Here is a 21,243-nt window from a genome sequence, read left to right as displayed (position 1 = left end):
TGTTAGAAATATAAATTCTTAGGACCTCCCCAGACCTACTGAATTAAAAATACTGTTGGTAGGGACCAGCAGTTCTGTGTATTTGTGTTTTAATAAGTTCCTTAAGTGATTCTGATGTATGCTAAAATTTGAAAACCATGGTTCTGTGGTTTTCCAATTTTAGTATTTATAAATTCTGAAGAGCTTGTTTAAAATGCATAAGGCAACATAATCCGATCAAGATCACAACAGAATCTTCTTTGTAAATTGATTAATTGACTCTAAATTTATGTGGAAATTCAGAGAGCCAATAATAGTTATGGCAAATGTAAAAATAAAAAACACAAACAAAACTGATTGTCTTGTACTCCAGGAAATGAATACTTAATAAAAGCTATAGTAATTAATCTAGTGTGGTAGAAAGGTAATGATAGACAAATAGGACAGAAGACAGAATCCAGAAATGGATCTACACTATGTAGTCATCTAATTTATGATAAAATTGACACAAATACAACAGGAAAATATGTCCTTTCTGATAAACTATGCTGGGTAGATGTGGAAAAAAATAAATTATTACACTTACCTCATTCTAGGCAAAAATTCGATCTCAGATGGATTATAAATGTAAACATGAAGGACAAAACAAATTTTAAGATGAAAATAGAAAAATATTTCATGAATTTAGTGTAGGCAAACCTCTCTTAAAAAAAAAGCTGACTACAAGGGAAAAATTTGACTATATTAAAATTAAGAACTTTTATCAAAACACTAAGAGAAAAGAAAAAATACACTAAAAGAAAGAAATGGAAAAATATTCCATGTTCTTGGATTGTAAGACTCAACATAATTAAAATGACCTTATTACCTAAAGCATTATACGGATTTAATGCAATCTCCATCAAAATCCCATTGGCATTTTTTAAAGAAATAGACCAAAAAATCATCATGTTTATGGAAGCACAAAAGATCCCAAATTGCCAGAGCCATCTTGAGAAAAAGAATGAGAGTGGAGACATCACTCTGTCCAACTTCAACTTATACTACAAAGCGACAGAGATCAAAATGGAAAATAGACAAATAGACACATAGACCAGTGGAACAGAGTTGAGAGTCCAGAAGTAAACCCATATTTACATGGGCAAATAATTTTCGACAAAAAAGCCAGAAACATACAGTGGAGAAAGGAAAGCCTCTTCAGTAAATGGGAAAACTGGAAATCCACCTGCAAAGGAATGAAACTAAACTGTTGTCTATCACCGCACACCAAAACTAATTCAAAATGGATTAAGGACCTGAATATATGACCCGAAACAATCAATTGCATAGCAAAAACATAGGAACTAAATCATGGACCTTGGACTTAAAGAGGATTTTATGAATTTGGCAAGGAGAGTAAAAGCAAAATAAATGAATGAGACTACATCAAACTAAAAAGCTTCTGCACAGCAATAGAAACCGTCAACAAAATAAAGAGACAACCATTCGAATGGGAAATAAATTTGCAAGCAACACCTCCAATAAGGGTCTAATATCCAAAATGTACAAAGAACTCATACAACTCAATAACACAGAAAACAAATGATCTAATCAAAAACCGGGCAGAGGACCTGAACAGACACTTCTCCCAAGAAGACATACAAATGGCCAACAAATATATGAAAAGATGCTCATCATTGCTAGCTTTTAGGGAAATGCAAATCAAAACCATAATGTGATACCATCTCACACTGGTTAGAATAGCTATAATCAACAGGACAAGTAATAACAAATGTTGGAGAGGATGCGGAGAAAAAGAAGCAGTGGAGATAGAGAAAGCAGATGAAATCAAAGGTGAAATGATGAAGTAGAACTGGCAGAATCTGGTGCTGGATATGAAAGGTGAAGAGAACAAAATGCAGGTAGTGTGCAGATTACCTTCTAAGAAACTTTAGTTATAGAAGTTGATACAGTCAGGATAAGATACCTTCTAAAGCTGTGTGAGAGAGGATTAGGAGGTGATGAATAGGAGGGCAGAGTTTGAATTGAGACAGGTAAATAGACTTGTCAGGTGACTTTTGGCTTGTTAATGTCTCCTCGTTTTTGATCGACTTTCTTCAGTGACTACTTCCAGTATAATGTGTTCTCCAGGTTTTCCCCTTACCTCCTTGATTAGCCTTTCTGTTCTGGTTCCTCCTCTGAAGAGCCCAGGATTTTATTCCAAGTCCCCTTTTCTTCTCTATTAAAGTGATTAACCGGGCTCAGGCTCATGACTTAAAACATTAACTTTAACAAAAATCTTTCCTCCAGATTCATATACACAAATGATTACTCAACAGGCTCATTTGTATTACTCAAAAATATCTGTCTCAAATTCAACATAACCAAAGTCGAACTAATTATTCTATCTCCAAATCTATTTTTTCCAGGGTTTCCCTTCTCATGAATGGCCCCACCATAAATTGCAAAAATATGGACAATTATCCTTGACCCCTCCATCTTTCTTATCCACTCTTTCCAACAATAAATCTTTTCAACTTTATACCCATATTGTCTTCACACTTGTTTCCATCACCATCACTACCACCATCCTACTCCACGCTACCAGTATCTCTTGCTGCAACCACTGCAGTGGCCTCCTCACTAGTTTCTTCTCAAACATGTTTGCCCCTTCCCTTCTCTCAATTTACTCTTCACACTCAAGCAAAAATGATCTATTAAATTTACCAAAGAGATTCTATCAGATGCCTAAAATTCTTCAAAGGCTTTTGATTGATTTTAGGATTAAGACCAAACTCTTTAAGGAATGCATCATCTGGCTCTTCCTTACCTAGCCCACTCCTCCATAGAAATGTCATTCATCTTGTCCTTCTGTCACATGACTTTTGTACTTGCTGCACCTGACATACTTCCCTGATGGACCCATTTTTCCTCAAATTCTCCTAGTTAATGGCTACTCATTATTTAGATCTCAGCCCAACTCAGTTCCTCAGGGAACCATACCTGATTCTTGAGAATGTGCTAGTCCTTTAAGTGCCTTTTCTTTATCAATTTAAATTATACTTTTCTATTTGATCATTGGTTAATGCCTGTGTCCCTCTCTGGACTGTAATCACCACGAAAGCAGGGAATATCTGAGCACAGGACAGTATCCAAGTACCTAGAATAGAGCCAAGAACATTCTATGCTCAATAAATATTTAATGAATGAAAGAACCATTTTGGGAAAGCATAATGTATGGATCCAAGAAGCAAAGGAATGTTATTAGCTCATTGTGCCCCATGGATGTCAGGCAAAATAAGAAATCTAGTTTAGGGAATAAAACATTAAAATTGACCATTTATGGCTTTGCCTAGATTATCTTTGACACACAGTTTAGTGTTAGTCCTTCCTACTATGGCATTCAAAAAGGTCTTCAATTCAGTTCTGGAAATTAGATACCAAATCATTGGCTCAGAATAGTTTGGACTCAATTTAAGCAATAGTTAAGTCATAAAGTTTAATCATTTTCACCCTTTAGAACATCATCTGACATGTAATAACTATATGAACAAAGGTTTCAGGATCATAAGTTTGGGGAATAAGAGACCTAAAAAAGCTGATTTTGAACACTTATGGAACATTTGTTTGCAGAAAGCTGAGTGTTGATAACAGCTTAATAGATCGGGTAGCTATACAAGAACCCAGCACAGGCGGTATGTATTAAGATGTGCTTTGGGGGTGCTGAGGGTTTTTTTTCTTTTTTGAAATATGAGATCTAAAATAATTTGGTTTCCCACCTCTTGCCACTGTTCTCACTCCACACTTGCCATTTTACATACGATTATTGAGTTGACCTGAAAGGCTTTTAGGTTGGGAGGTGCAAGGTCAGTGTCCCTGCCGCCTCCCAATCTCTGTCTGTACCTACCTCAGAAGTGTCTTTGTACTATCCCTGCTGGACACTGCACCTTTCCGTAATTATAAATGTCTGTTTTCAGTCACTTCAAAGGTTTCCCAGCACTGGGAGTCCTCCTTCAAAGCCTCTGCATTGCTGAGGAACTTCTGTCATTGACAGGAGGTCCGGCTTTGAAGTTTTTCATGCCATTTATTGATTTCCCCCCTTTAAAGATGTTCAGATTAAAAAATGTTTCACCCCCTTTGAAAATGTGAATATTTTCATGATGTTGAAGAGTTAATCCTTTGAAGATATTTACATTTTATAGTAATGTTGTTCTATGAAGAAATTTGACATCGGTTATGACACTTGCTTTATGGCACTTTACTTTTTCTCTGCTGGATCCTTCAAGATCGAGATCCTTCCAATTTAGTGTATTGTTGGTTTTTATATTATGCTTTTGGTCCTTTTGTATGCAATGTCAGAGGAACTCAATACATATGCTAAAATGAAAGAGCTTGCATAATTTGGAAATGACTTTTATTCCAGTTATTTATACATCTACTTAAAATTGGGACACTTTTAATGTTTGGGGTGTTTATAAAGTTTCCTTAATCTCATGAACATCTGCCATGTCCTAATATACACAACTATCAACAAAGGTTAGCTATGAAAATTAGCTCTATCTTAGTTATAAAAATGTGTATTTCATACGTATTTTCTTTTATGTGTATGTGCTTAAGCCTCAATTTCCTAATCTCTTAAAGAGAGAAATAGAGATGCCATGAGGAATAAACTTAAAAATTGTACTTAATACCTCACACATAGTAAATTAGCTATGCCAATGGCAATTAAATGGTCAAATCCAATTAATTCAATACTAGATAACAGCTTATATATGTTTTAGATATTAGATTCAGGACTATCCCTGATGATCAGAAGTATACTACCTTTCTCTCTGGTTAGCTTATTTCATTATTTCTGTCACTTGGAATTTCTGTCATTTTGTTTAAGACTTTGATTACTGTTAGAATGTGCTAAAATGTGCTAAAGCACTATTGGAAGAGGTAGTATTTTAAGTCCTTAGTGTAAATTAAGATTCTGAAAGCATGTTGTGGTAATGCAAATAAATGAGAAAAGAAAGAAATTGTACTGAAAAGTAGAAAAGAGATGGAAAAAATGAGGAATGATAGGGGTAAAGGAGGACTCTAAATGTGAATGTGAGTAGTGGTATGATATACTAAATTACAGGTACTAAATCTGGAATGCTACACACACAAAAAAAGGAAAATGAATACAACTGAGATGAGTCTTGATACCTAGTGGGCTTATAAACTCATATTAAATGCAGTCCAGTTGTTAACCAGGAATCAATATGACCTCGCTGTGTATAATAAAAATAAAGCAGCGCTATTTATTTCTATGTTTAACATAATATGATTGTAATATAATGATAGGTAATCATTTTTATTTTCCTGAATGTCAGTGATTAACATTCACTTCTCTAGAACTCTAAATGTATAACTTCATTTAGTAATTTAATCATTCATTTATTTAATATTTATACAGTGTCAAGGAAGTACAAATGGCCAATAAACACATGAAAAGATACTCAGCTTTACTATTCATGAGGACAGAGTAAATGTAGACAACAAAGAGGTACATATTTTATCCATTAGGTACTTAATAATATGGAGTATTGATAGGGGTGAGAAGAACATGGGTATTCTTATATCTTGCTGGTTGAGGTATAATTCAAAATAGATTTTTAGAGAGTAATTAGGAAATATCTATCAAAATATGAATATGTATTTTCTTCAACCCAGAAATTTTTTCTTTCAGCTTTATTATAGAGAGACATTATGGTAACAAAAAAAAGAAAGAAAAAATAAAAGAAAAAAGATGAAAAGGAAGAAGAAGAGGGAAGAAAGAAAAAAGGGAAAATATTACCTAAATATCTAAATATCTATCAATAAGAGAACTATATATGAACTATATATAATCCATTGCATACAATACTCCTCAGCAGTTAAGCAAAACAAGCATAAGCTTAAGTTGTATCTATATGTCCTAATGTGAAAATGTTTTTCAACTATGTGGAAAGAGAAAAAAATGCATGTTGGAAAATAATATATACTGAGTTACATCAGTAATACAAAATACACAAGCTATGTATTTTATATGAATCTGCATGTGTATGTGTAAAAAATGATAATGATGTTCACTTCTGCTCTGAGGCTGCATTTATGGAATTAATCAAAGTGGGCTCTTCATTGATTAAATATTATAGAAATAACATATTCATATTTCTTTTGTGCAATTAAAAATAAAAAAGTAAAATTAAATATGTATGCATTTTATAGATTATTCACTAAACAAATTAATATACTGGATTTTATTTCAAATATGCGAACATTGAATTTTCCTGTTAGCCATTAAATGTGTATTTAATTTTGTGCAAGTCTTCTATTAGTCAAAGAATCTAAAGTGCCGCTTGTTATTAATTTCTTGGGATAATAAAAGGAACATACCTTTTTGCTTTTGGATAGGGTATATCCAAATTACTCAAATTACTGCTCTAAAGATTCCTTAGACTCAAGAGATCTTAGTATATATAATCAGTGAGCACAGCCAAGGGAAGTGTAGAGCAAGCAAAGTTTCATGTATATCTTTATTAACACCCATCGCCCAACAGCTTCCCCCAACTGCAAAGTTGCCTAAGGGTCCACTGGTGCCAGTGCATTAAAAGACAAGGAAGGTTTGTAAGATGGGCTTCTTGAGCACACCTTTGTAAATTACCTTCAAGGTCTTCCTCATTTCCTCAAAAGGAAATTTTAGAAAATCAAAAAATATATGTCCTGAATTGTATGTGTAACATCAGAATGTTCAGATTTCAAAGAAATTTCATGTCAGACTCTCCCATTTCTCTTCTCAATCTTTCTAAAAGAAAAAGATATATTTTCTACTGTTAAAAGAAACTCAGGCTCTATACTTACAGTATACTATAAAATCAGAACTCCTGAAGTTCAAGTTGATTTTTAACATAGTACAATGCATTCCAATATATTGCTTCTCTTCTGGAGTCTTGTAGCTATAAAGAACAAAATATATCCCTTATTAATGAAAGAACAGACTAACTATTGATATAAACTGTTGCAACATATTTGGCCTCAACATTTATTTACACTATATGTATATTTTTTTCATTAAGGTATAGTTTCTTTCAAAATTGCTCTATTTTTTGATATCTATAGGATTTTTCTTTGGCTTTTAATTTATTTCTAAACCTGAATATTGGCCTTATTGCTAGTCAAACTAGCTGATGTCTAGCTAGATCTTTTATTTGATGATTAAACATAATTTTCATTTGGCCTATCCTAAATCGTGTCTTCGTAGACAAATTGCATCTTATTGTTTTCTCATTAGTGAGTATTACAAAGGAAGACTATCAAAAGCAGTTATTTTCCCAAATCATGGACTTACACTATTTTTTGATGAATACATAGTGGACTTTATTGTCCTTTCTATATAATTCTTCATAGTTTCATGGGATTATTTGATTCAAAGAAAAAAATGTAAGGTATTCTAAAGGAGAACCCAGATAGGTCATGACTATTTATCTTCAAATACAAGCATAAAAGCAATACTAGTGATATAAATTTTCCAAAATAAACTACTCCACTAATATTTAGGGAAATTAATTGAAAATGTGACAGAACATGTGCCTATAAATTTTTATCTACTAATAACATAGCTAAGATTTTAGTTTCCATTAAAAACTGCACACATGTAAGTTTTTCTTTCTCTTCTGAAACTAAAATAGTTTTATAACAGTTATTTAAATGACGTGTGATGCTAAATGAATGTTGGCTATTTATTTACCTTTATTTTTTCCCATGGAATGATGGAAATACTTTCCAAAACTTGTTGAAGCTCTCTAAACTCCAAAATTTAAAACAAAATAAAATTAGCAGCAACAACGAAAATAAACAGTATCAGTTGTTATCCCTTTAATGTATACTGAGTGTGTAGACTCTGACAGCTGTTGTCATCATGCACAAATGAATTTTACAGGGTCTTTGTTTACTCTAACCCTAAGATGGTCACAGTCATGTGGGAAGAGTACCATGTAGCCCAACACTTGCAGTACAATAAAATAAGTACAGGATCATGGGAGCATCAGAGACACAGGCAGCCTCCCTGAACTTGGAATGAATGAGCGCAAAGGAATGGTTTGAAAATATTTTCTAGAGGAGGTATCAAGTGAACTGAATTTATGTATCAGCAGAAGTTAACCATCTGAAGTAGAATAAAGAAAGAGGATTATAAATAAAAGAAATGACCATGTAAATATGCTAAGACCTGAGACCGAATGGCACTGCTGTAGAATCTCAAAAAACGAAAGACACGAAAGGCTCAAGGAAATTTGGGCCCAGGGCTGGAGCATTAGACAAATGTCACATGCCAAGACATGGTGAGTGAGAGATCGCCTGGGAGCCATATTGAGGAAACTGGCCTGGACACAGTGAAGAGGTGTTCAATGATTTTAATCATAGGTGAAATAAAGTCAGATGTGTAGTTTAGAAAAACATCTTGATTTGTGAAGCAAATCAATTCTTTCAACTGTTCGGGGGAAAATTTATATAGAATCCTGCTTTATTCCATGCTTTCTGTCACACCTCAGTTCCAGTCAGAAAATCTTAATGTCCATAATTTTATGCCCAGAATCTGAGCAGTTCTCACTATATCTATCACTTCCACATTGGTACAAATCACAATAATTCCATCTAAGGATTAATACAATTACTGTCCTTGCTCTCTTCTAGTCTAATCTCTACAAGAGCCAGAATGATGCTTTTAAAACCAGTCAGACTATTACATCACCTGCTCAAAACCTTACCAAGACTCCATTTACCATGGAGTATAAGTCAAAATACTTGCAATTGCCTATAAAGGAAGTACACTTTTCTTCTCATTGCCTCCCTAGGTCAGTGTTCTAGTACGTATCCCTAGACTCACCTTCCATCTGTCTTGGCCACATTTGCCTCCTTGCTTCACAGTCTTTGAACATGCAATTGTTAGGTAGTTATGCAAGCATGAGTGACAGGAGGGACTTGAATTAAAAAATAAAATTAAAAGATAATTAAAAAAAATAAAATTAAAAGATATTTAATACCACTCACAAAATACTAATTGAAACAACATGTTTATATACTGTCAACAATTCCGCATTCGTCACATTCTTCAGCCACATCTAATCTGATTTTCACCATCTTTTCTCTTTTTGCCTACTCTTTTCTCACTACATCACCATATTTTGCAATATCTAACCACCATACCAAGCTCTTTCTCAGTGAACTGGGTCCTCTAATCTATAAACTTTCAGCACTTTATTTAAATATAAACATCATGTGTCATTTCCTGTTCTAAATGTATTTTATAGTTCTCTTCTAAACCAAAAGCTGCCTAAAGGCAGAAAATTGTATTATTTTATGATTTTATCCTTTATAGTGATTCAATAGACTATGTGTTGCTCAAAAAAAGACTTTTGTATATTTTTGTTGATTTGAATTAAATTAATGCTAACTTTAGGAAAAAAGGTCAAGTTTAGTTTAAATATTTCTCTAATGACAAAGACATAGACGCTTGAGAACTGTACCAACTCTTCTAGTTCTATATTCATATTGTTTGCTTTATTTTGCGGGCATCCTATCAGTATACACTAATACAGTCGGGTATGTGGGGATGCATTTTGTCTTGTTGGCTTCTTATGGTCTTTGTATAAATTTCACTTTGCTTTTGCAACAAATTACCACCAAATTAGTGGTTTAAATCAATACAAATTTATAACCATGAACTTCTGTAAATCAGAATCCAAACTCAGTTTCACTGGGCTAAAATCAAAGGTGTTGGCAGGGATGCATTTCTTCTGGAGATGCTAAGGAATAATTAGATCTTGCCATTTCCAACTTCTAGAGGTTACTACATTTCTTGGATCCTTGTGCCGAATCACATTACCTTTTCTACCTCATTTTTTCGTCATTGCATGGCCTTGTCTCTGACTTTGAACCTCTTGACTCTCTCTTATAAGGACTCTTGTGATTACATTGGACCATCTGGATCTTCTAGAATAGTCTCTCTAAGATTCTTAATTTAATCACACAAAAAAAATCTTTTTTGCCACATCAGGCAACTTATTTACAGGTTCCTGGATTAGAATGTGGAAATTTTGGGAGAACCATTATTCAGCCTATCACATTTCAAGTTTATTTTGTTTTTGTTGGTTTGTGGGGTTTTTTCCCACTAAGAATCATACCTAAAAATCATAAAATCATAAATTAACTGAAACTTTAATCACCAAGTAAGTATAATATCAACTTTGTCAATGAAATAAAGTTAAGTAAAGCAACGTTAATTTATTATAGTATAGATTACAAAAATGAAAGTGGAAAGTACATGAGTGATACATGAAATTTTAACATTGTTGATTCCTAAGAATACCTAACAAAGGGTAACTAATTTTTTTTGCCCTCACAAATGTTTTAAGTACCTACCTATCTTTTTTCTTTGTATATTATCATTCTATAATTTTAAATAGAATTGTCCATGCTCTGCAAGAACTGAGGTTTAAGAAGTCTTATGCTGTTAGACTAGAAAGGGAATAAAGGTTACTATCTTCTCTCTGTGACCTTTTGTAATTTATAAGTCTGAATGGACTGAACTACACTGAATAATTAATTCATGCTGTGTTTAAACCCCTGCGCATGCATGTTTTACACCCTAATTATTATGAATTCCATCCTCGTGCAAATCTTTGATTCCCCAATCTAAATCAGGTTAATACAGACTCATATGCTCCAATTATAGTGATATCTTTCTCTTAACCTTGGCAGAAGGAGCATTATACTAGGTCAAAAAGTATCTTTGAGTTTCATTGAGAAATTAACCCATAAGGGAATTGTGCTCATGGTTGTAGTGTTAATTAGTTTCACCATCCACATATTTTGTGGCTTATTTAACATTCAATTGCTCTCTGCATTTAAATAAAAATATATGCCCTAATATACTAAACTAGTCAAATGTGATTTTTATTTAAAGATTTTTTCCTTGTGAATCAAGTAATCAGCACATTGTACATTTTAACTAATTTTTAAAAAAATGAACTGTCACCACACCCTAGCGAATCATGCTGGTGGTATTTCCCCAATTATAAAGGTAGAGAAACTGGGGAATAACAATAGTTTTTTTTTTTTTTTCATTAGATATTTAAAAAAAAGATGGAAGAGAGATAACAAGCTGCTGGAATGAAAAACTGCGATGACTAACTCTTGAAATCTTTTGTCTGAAATCCCTGGACTGAAATTAAAAGAAAAAGGCTGATGGTTTGAATTAAGACACACAAAAGTGCATAGTTCGGTAAATGTATATTTTGTATTTATTGCACACTTATGTGTAAATATTATTACCAAGATAGGACACTATGATGGGTGTGTCCTTTAGAAAACGTAAATGTTGTGGATCTGAATGTTGCACTCAGTAGTCTAATTTCATATTACAAGAATATTAGAAATGTCTTATTCTCCACACGATGGGAATAGTGCATATATGCTGTCTTCCATCTCCACAGAAATGTAACTAAAAGCCAAATTTCAATATGAAGAAAATGGCTTTTTGGATAAGTATCAAAACCTCCATTGAATGCTTTAAAACTCTTTTTTAGGACTTTTGTCCTAAACACTTGTAAGTTAAATGAACATGGAACAATTTCTATTGTTAAATACAGTACACAAAAATAAGATGTAAATGAGAAATATATAATGTACTGTCTGGAAAGTTCTCATGAAATTTGAGCATGAGGAATCAGCACATTATATATTTTGACTAATTAAGGAAAATTAACTAACCACACTACAGTGAACATACTTTCCCCAGTTATAAAGGCAGAGAAATAGGGGAATAACAATAGATTTTTTAACAGTCTTTTTATATTCTATTTTGCTTTACTCTATATACATCACCACTCAAATAGAAACACTGATGAAATTATTAATTTTCAATATACTTAGTTAATTCATTTTAAAATATACTCTCACTAGCTCTGGATGTAGAATAAAATCACTCCATTTCATTTAAAAAATTATTTATTTATTTACTTATTTATAATTGATATACAACTGAATTAGTTTTAGGTATTCAACATAATAATTTTATATATATATCTAATTCATGTAATGTTCTAAATTAAAGCTAGTTATAACCTTTTGGGTGAGGTATTACTGGACTAAGATTTTATGTCTATAGTGTTCTCGACTCAAAGGTTTGGACTAAAATGTGTCAATTTTTAAAAATGCTTTTAATTGTTTTAAAAAAGACTTTTCTTGGGCACCTAATGTATGAACATAAAGTATTTTGATGTTTTTAAATTAATGTGATATTAGTACATTCTAAGTGAAGGATCATATAAAATAAATAAAAACCAAACCAAATTTGAAAATATAATAATAAAAGAAACAATCATCTTAAATCCTAACTCTCTGATTAATGACAATATTTTGACAGAATTATTAAATATATTTTATACTAGATTTTTAGATATTTATAAAAAATTACATAATTGTATGTATTAGATATGTGTACACTATTTCCAATTTATATATTATGGACAGTGCTGAATCAAATGTTCTTCTGAACATGAGTTGATGCTTATGCGATTGTTTCTTTGGGGTGCATTTCTGTAAATAAGATTGCTGAATCAAAGCAAATGCATAATTTATGTCCTGATACATATTGACACATTGCTTTTCCAAGAGCTGTACAAATTAACATCCCTGTCAGAAGTGTATAAGAATGCCTGTTTTTCTCCCTAAGTATTAAGAAACATTTTACTCTTTGCCTACATAAAAAAAAAATAATTTCAATGTTCTTTTAATTTTCATGTATTTGGTTGCAAGACTGAACATCTTTTCACATGTTTTTACTTGTATTTCTCATTATATAAATTCTTAATATTTAAACCTTGATCATTTTCTATCACTGTGAACTTCTTCCTGTATTATTTAAAAATAATTTTCCTATTTTTCTGTTTGTCGACTACACTTAAATATTAAATCTTTCTTGTTTGTATTTATTCAAATATTTTGAATTTTATGTAGTCAAACTTAAGAGCTCTTTACATTTTATGATTTGGGGTATATGATTAGAAACAGAATTTATACTTCAAGAGTATAAAAATAGTCAACCGTGCTTTCTTTTTCTACTTATGCTATTATCTCTTTTACTGATAAAATTTGATAAAGCCAGGATATATTTTGGTGAAAGAAGTGAGAAAAGATTTTTCTTTGTTTTCTTCCAAATGATGATACAGTTGTGCCAATAACATAAAACGTATTCCATATTTTCTCCATTGACTTTAAGTATCACCCTTATCATATGCAAAATTCCAGTATAACCATTTAATCTATTAACTCTCTGTTTTATCCATTGATTTGTCTGTCTTTTTTTCCCAACATACTGTTTAAATAAATATGACTTTATTTTGTCATCTTATTTAGCTGCATTGAATAGCATTTCTAAAGCAATATTCAATAGCATTGGTAATAGTGTGTGCTTTTGCCTAGTTCTGCAAATTATTATTATACTTCTAATGGTGATCCATTAATAATAATCTGACAGAATATATATGTTTATATATATAAAGAAAAATATTTCTAATTGTTTATACTTTTTATGATTTTGTACTAAAAATAATATCTGTAAAGTGTTATTTCAGCACCTATCAAGGTAATAATAATGTTCTTTTTTATCTATTAACATCTTGAATTACATGCAAACATTTCCTTCCATAATACTTGGTATACATTATTTATTTATATACTTTACATTTACTCTTTTTTTTACTTCTAAATTCTATTTTTCAAAATTTATTATTTTGCATTAATATTCAAAAATAACAATGGTCTTTCCTTTTCTCTGTAAAGGTTATCTTAATGTCATTCAGAATTATTCTAGTTTCTTAAAAATAATTTGGAGGAGATTGGAGAAACATGGTGGAGTGAGAGACATCCCCAGATCTCTCCCCTTGAAATAACAATAAGCTGAACATCTAAAACTCAACAAAAAAACAGCCAAACTGCACATCAGCACGTCTGAGCATGGGATCTGTGCATAAGAGCTACCATAAGTCAGATCCCTGGGAGTCTGGCAGTGGACTGAGAGAGATAAAGGAACTGCCTCTCATAGTCGCAGATCTCCCTGTAGGAGGAGGGATAGGGGAGAAGGTGCAGAGACTTCCCTGAACAGCCCTGCCTGGGAGTGCTGTGAGCTCCACACGGCTGATGGTAGGGCCCAGTAATTAGGCAGAAAGCAGAGAAGCAGGATAGCAGAGAAACAATAGTTGATTCTTATCAGTCTCAGATGCAAAACTGAGGCTGAGGTGCAGTTCCTAACCTCCAACCCAGAGGGCCCCCATATACTCCAAGACTGAACACCGCGGAGCCCTAGGGAAATCTGAGCTAACATAACCAAAATTGTTACTAAAACCGACAGGAACAGAGACTGAGAGTAGTGCGCTTGATTAAACATCTACAAGACAATAAAAAGGCATTTTAAGACTTTATATAAAGCAGAGATTCAAGGGGCTTAGACGCCACCTACTAGACACTAAAAGAAAAGTGACTTCTTTGCAACAGGCTAAAGAGACATCTTTAAACAATAAAACTTCTTTCTAGAAAAAAAGGAGAACACATTTTCATTAATGCCGAAGTCCAGAAATAGTCCATTAAACACCATGAACAACCAAAGTAACAAGGCATCTCAAAAAGAAAGAGAAAAATCTCCAGAAAATAGGCTTACAGAGAAATATGCAGCTTAAAAGACAGAGAATTCAGGATGCTACTTCTGAAAAAATGCAGTGAGTTCTAAAACAAGTCATATCAACAATTTCAGGAATTGAAAAAACAACTAGATGAGCAGAGTGAGGAGACTGAAAAAACCCTCAAAAAGAACAGAACAGATCTTCTGGAGATAAAAAACGCTACAAGAGATGAAAAATGAAACAGCAAGCTTAGGAAATAAGGTTGACCAAATGGAGGAATGAATCAGTGATATTGAAGACAGAAATCTAAAAATAAATCAGAAGGAAGATGAGAGAAACTGAAGAATAAAAAATAATTAAAGAGAAATACAAGAAATAACTGATACCATCAGGAAAGGAAACATAAGAATAATGGGCATTCTCGAAGGCAAGGAAAAGGAACAGGGACTAGAAAGCATTTCAGACAAATAGAGGAAGAGAATTTCCCAAATCTAAGGAATGAGCTTGAACTTGGAATTCAAGAATTCAACAGAACACCCAATTATGTCAAACCAAAAAGGCCTTCTCCAAGACACATTGTATTAAAATTACGAAAATCAATAACAAAGACAATATTCTCAAGGCAGACAGGAGAAGAAGACGGTAATTTGTAAAGGAAAACCCATTGTATTATTATCAACTTCTCAGCACAGACCTTACAAACCAGAAAGTAGTGGAATCACATGTTCAAAATATTAACTGAAAGGAACTACCAGCCTTGAATAATGTATCCAGCTAAGCTCTCCTTGAGATATGAAGGAGAAATAAATATCTTTCCAGACATATAAAAATTGAGGGAATAATTCACTACAAGGCCTGCACTACAGGAAATACTGAAAGGGATCGGCTCATTAAAAACTAAAAATATATATATAATATGTACACACACACACACACACACACATATATATATATATATATATATACACATATACACATATATACACATAATTAGAAGTAAGATGCATATCAGGCAAATAGAAACAGAAGAGTGTAACCATTACTAAGAACAGGACATTATAAGCTTAAACATTAAGAAGAGAATTGCTATAGCAAGATAATAATGAATGTTCAGCATACATAAAGACAAACTGAGACAATAATGACTGAAGAGGAAATGATTCAAAGATCCAAATTCACAAAAGGGAATAGAAATAAGACAAGAGCAGAAGAAAATGGACGACTGTATATATATAAAGATTCAGTTCTGAATCTTTAGTGTGTGGTTACCATTACAAATATGAAAAGGATAGTTTTATATATATATATATATATATATATATATATATATATATATATATATATATATATTCTGTGTTAACCACCCACATAAAAGATTCAAGGCTTCAATATCTTCTCATCAAGAAAAACCAAAGAAATTACAAACCATAAAGCCAACCAAAATAAAGAAAACAGAAACACAAAGACAAGGAAGCAATGGAAACACCAAACTACCAGAAAGCAAAAGATAAAATGGCTATAAGAAGTCCTCATATTTCAATAATCACCCTAAATGTTAATGGACTGAAATCTCCAAAAAAAGCACAGATTTGCAGAATAGACCAAAAAACAAAACCCAATCATACACTGCCTCTAGGAGACACATCTCAGCTCCAAAAATGAATATAGAATCAAAGAGAAAGGTGGGGAAATAATATTTCAAGCAAATGGTATTCATAGAAAAGCGGAAGTAGAGGTACTAATATCTGATGAAATGGACTTCAAAATAAAAAAGATAAAGAAAGATACTGAGGGACACTTCATAATAATAAAGGGAATCATACACCAAGAAGACATAACAATTATTAATATCTATGCTCCCAATCAGGAAGCCCCCAAATTTGTAAAGCAATTACTAACAGATCTAAAAGGAGAATCAGAGCAAAACACTGTCGTAGTAGGGGACCTAAATACCCCACTGTCAGATATGGACAGATTGTCCAAACAGAAAATCAATAAGGAAATAACATCCTTAAAGGACACATTAGATCAACTGGACATAATTGACATTTACAGAGCCTTCCATCCCCAAACGGCTGCTTATAATTCTTCTCTAGTGCACATGGAATATTCTCAAGGATTGAACACATACTGGAACACAAATATAAAGAGGGTTGAAATCATACCAATCATATTCTCTGATCATAATGCTTTGAAACTAGAGATCAAATGCAAAGAGAATGCGAGAAGAACCACAAATACATGGAGTTGAAACAACATGCTACTGAAGAATAACCGGCTCAGAGAAGAAATAAAAAGAGAGATCAAAAGATACATAGAAACAAATGATAATGATAGTACAACATATCAAAATTGTAGGACACGGCAAAAGCGGTCATAAGAGGAAAGATCATATCATTACATCTACCTCCAAAAACAAGAACGAGCCAAAATAAACAACATAATGCTTCATCTTAAAAAACTAGAAAGGAATACCAAATGAAGCCTAAAGTCAGCAGAAGGAAAGAAATAATCAAAATCAGAGCAGAAATAAATGAAATAGAAAACAAACAAACAAAAAACAATAGGTAAAATAAATGCAAACAGAACTGTTTTTTTAAGAAAATTAATAAAATTGACAAACTCCTGGCTAGACTCAATAAAGAAAAAAGAAAAAGGACACGAGTGAACAAAATCTGGAATAAAAGAGAGGAAATTATGACAGATACCGCAGAAATGCAAAGGATCATACAAGAATGCTATGAAAAAATATATAACACCAAATTTAAGAATCTAGAAGAAAGAGACCAGTTCTTAGCAAACTACAACCTTCTGAGACTGAATCAAAAAGAACTGGAAAATCTAAATAGACCAATCAGCAGTATGGAAATTGAAACAATCATCAAAAACCTATAAAAAGTAAAAGTCCAGGACCAGATGGCTTTACCACTGAATTCTACGAAACATTCAAAGAAGATTTAATACCTATTCTCCTCAAACTCTTCCAAAAAACTTGGTAAAAATAACTCAAAAAAAGAAAACTACAGACCAATATCTCTCATGAACACAGATACAAAAATCCTAAATAAGATACTAGCAAACCAAATACAGCAACATATTAAAAGATTATACACCACGATCAAGTGGACTTCATCCCAGGGACACAGGGATGGTTCAACATATGCAAATCGATTAATGTGATACACCACATAAACAAATTAAAAAAACAAGAATCATATGATCATATCAATAGATGCAGAAAAAGCTTTCGACAAGATATAGCATCCTTTTATGATCAAAACACTTAACAAAATCAATATAGAAGAAAAGTACCTTAACATAATAAAGGCTATATATGACAAAACCCTCAGTCAACATTACGCTTAATGGTGAAAAACTAAAAATCTTCCCTCTAAGATCAGGAACAAGGCAATGTTGGCCACTGTTATTCAGTATAACATTGGAGGCCCTAGCAAGTGCAATCAGGCCAGAGAAAGATAAAAAAGACCTCCAAATAGGAAACAAAGAAGTGACACTGTCAGTATTTGTGGATAATATGATTCATATATAGAAAACCCTAAAGATTGCACAAGAACACTAGTAGAAACAATAAGCAAACACCGTAAAGTTTCTGGATACATATTTCTTTTGTTCTTTGGTTATTAATTTAAGATTTTATACTTTCTGGGCATAATTTTCGGTCAAGGAATATTCCTAAATTTTAAAATTCATCCATTTAATTCAAGTTTGCAAATAAATTTAGCTTATAAATATACCCAAATTATATATTTAATGAGCTTTTGTATCTAGGGTTACATGCAATTTACTTTCTGTGTTTTCAGTTTGCATATTTTTTCTAAGTTTTAATATTTTTTTGTTTCTGTTTTCTAATAGTTTTTCTATTTCTGCATTTATCTTTAAAAAATATATTTCTTCTATTTAGTCTTCACAATAACTCTATGAATTAGATATTTTTTTTACTCTGCCTTAAAAATAGAGAAACTGAGGCACAGAAACATTTTAAAAAATTGCATGCACTTTCACTGAAGGACGAAGCCAAGATTCAAACCCATGCCCTTTGTATCTGAGGGCCAACTTATTAATAACTACATTAGACTTCCTCTTATACTTCATGAGCAATCCTTTGTGAAAGTTCCCCAGAAGTAGATCAAAATTTTTAAATGAAAATCATCATATTTTTCTATATCGGACGTTTCACTTAGCGTAATACTCTCTATGTCTATCTATGTTGTTGCAAATGGTAAGATTTCATTTTTTTTTTTATGGCTAAGTAAAATTCCAATGTATATATAAGTCTAGTACCCACTTGGCACCATACATAATTATTACAATATTATTGACTGATGTGGTACTTTACATCTCTATAACTTTTTTGTTAAAGCCAATTTTTATTTCTTAATACCTGCACTTTTTTCACCCAACCTTGAAACCCCGTCTTGTCTGTTAACCATCAGTTTGTTCTCTGTATCTACGAGTCTGTTTCTGATTTGTTTGTTAATTTTTTTAGTCATTCAAGTTCTCACATAAGTGAAATCATATTGTACCAGGTGATCACTTTGTAAATTACATAAATATCTAATCTCTATGCTGAACAACTGAGACCAATATAAAATAATATTGAATGTCAAATGTAATTGACAAATAAAAAATTAAAAAGATGGATACAAAGCAGAATAAAATCATTATATCTTTGCATTAAAGAGGAGCTAGGTCTGCTTTTAAAAACTTAAGTATATTATTCAAAACTATACCCACATAGATTTATTTGGGAAAAAAAGTGTCATCTGCATTGGGACATTAGGCAAAAACATCATTCATGATAATTCTATTTGGTGCTGGAAAATTTTAAGTTTTAAAGTGAACATGTTTAAGGCGAAATAAATTGTTTTACATTTTAAAACACTGAGAAGGCAGTCTCATCAAAGATTTCAAGCCACACCTGACTGCTACTTGTTAAGTCAGTCCTTTACCTTCTCTTCCACATGAGGTCCAGCCCTCTTTTTTTTCTTTCCCTCTACTTCTGGACCAGATATTCATTTAATAAAAAAATCATCTGTGTCTCTATAGGATCGTCAGTAGTTAAAGGAATAAAAATCAGTGAGTTTTAGATCTACCTAAAGTACCTAGTATTCAAACAACTGCCACCCATTTAGTCTCATCTTCCTCAATCAATAATTTCACCCAAGAGGTATTATCCCAACATGTCAATATCTGACACAGACCTGAACTCTCTTATTGTCTTCCCTTTAATATGAGTCACACTCTTGTTTTCCCCTACTCCTCATCCTAAGAAAGAAGGAAGAACTCAGTGGTAAGTTTGGGGGTCTGGGGGTGGGGGAGACTAGGTACAGATGGCTTTGCTTTTGGAACCCATTTGACGGCAGGAGTGTGCATTCTGGTTGGCTGTTCACTCTGCTAAATCTATAGGGAAGGCTCTGCCACTACAAGGGAGTCTTGTGGTTTTCAACTCTGTTGGTAGTTTAGGGGATATTGAGTGAGGATCTAGGGCAGTTGGAGAAATGGAGGAATGAACTAATTCTGGAAAGCAGTGTTGGTAAGTCCTATATTTAATTACATATTCTCTGACCCAGGTTTTACCAAAAATAGAGCTGCTATTTTGAATTTCATAAATAAAAAATCACTGAGAAGGACTGTTCAGTGACAATGGTTGAATAATTCTCAAACTATTTGTCTTGTGGTACCATAGATTTGATAGCTAATCTTATAAATAAGAAGATGTTAACCATCTGTTGCTCATATTTATAGACAGGAGGTGTGAGGTCAAGTTGCTTCTCTTTCAAATGACAATTTTTAAAAAAAATCCAGAGCCAATTTCACACCAACAATGTCATGTGCTCTCAGTGTTATGTTTAGCTTCCCATAGTTTCCATTAATCAGTTCACTGGGGATGTTAAATCATACTGCTATTTCCTCCATCATTCTGTTAAAGCTTTTTACCATATAGAGCCTAGATTTTCTTTCTTTTGTTTTCCTCCTGTAGTATACTCTTATTATCCTGAATTTACCCATCGATAACCTAACACGCATCATATGTAAAGCAGAAAGATGAAGAAACCCCTGGCGTCCTTTTTCCTTGTTGGCTGTACTTTTCCACTGACTGTTGGGAAGTACAACATGTTCATTAGCCACACTTTAAAAGCTGTACATTTGAAAATTATATATATATGTGTGTGTATGTGTGTGTGTGTGTGTGTGTGTATTTCAAATAATGTATTTCATTTCCTTTCAGAGGGTACCCAATATCAAATACAACCACGAAAGAATGATATGACCTAACAACTAAGGACAAAAATACCACAAAACTTAAACCAAAGATTTGGAAAGATTTAAAGTGATTTTTTAAAAAGCTGAATTAGTTAATGGTTTAAAACACAGAGAAATAAGATATACTTTAAACTTTTTATAATGATTCTAAAATGGCTATGATGTCAAAATATATGAGAAATTATAGCAATTATAGTAGAATAGTGGAAAACAACCCAACATATTGTAATATAGTATTATTTGCTAAAAACAAACAGAAAATACTAATCAAAAATTAATTTCATTATTTTCCTTTGTAGAAGAAATTGTTATT

This window comes from Pteropus medius, unplaced genomic scaffold, assembly GCF_902729225.1.
Source record: "Pteropus medius unplaced genomic scaffold, Ma_sr-lr_union100, whole genome shotgun sequence".
In the NCBI taxonomy this organism is placed as follows: Eukaryota; Metazoa; Chordata; class Mammalia; order Chiroptera; family Pteropodidae; genus Pteropus; species Pteropus medius.
The sequence above is the reverse complement of the archived record's forward strand: the minus strand, read 5'-3'. Positions refer to the sequence as shown.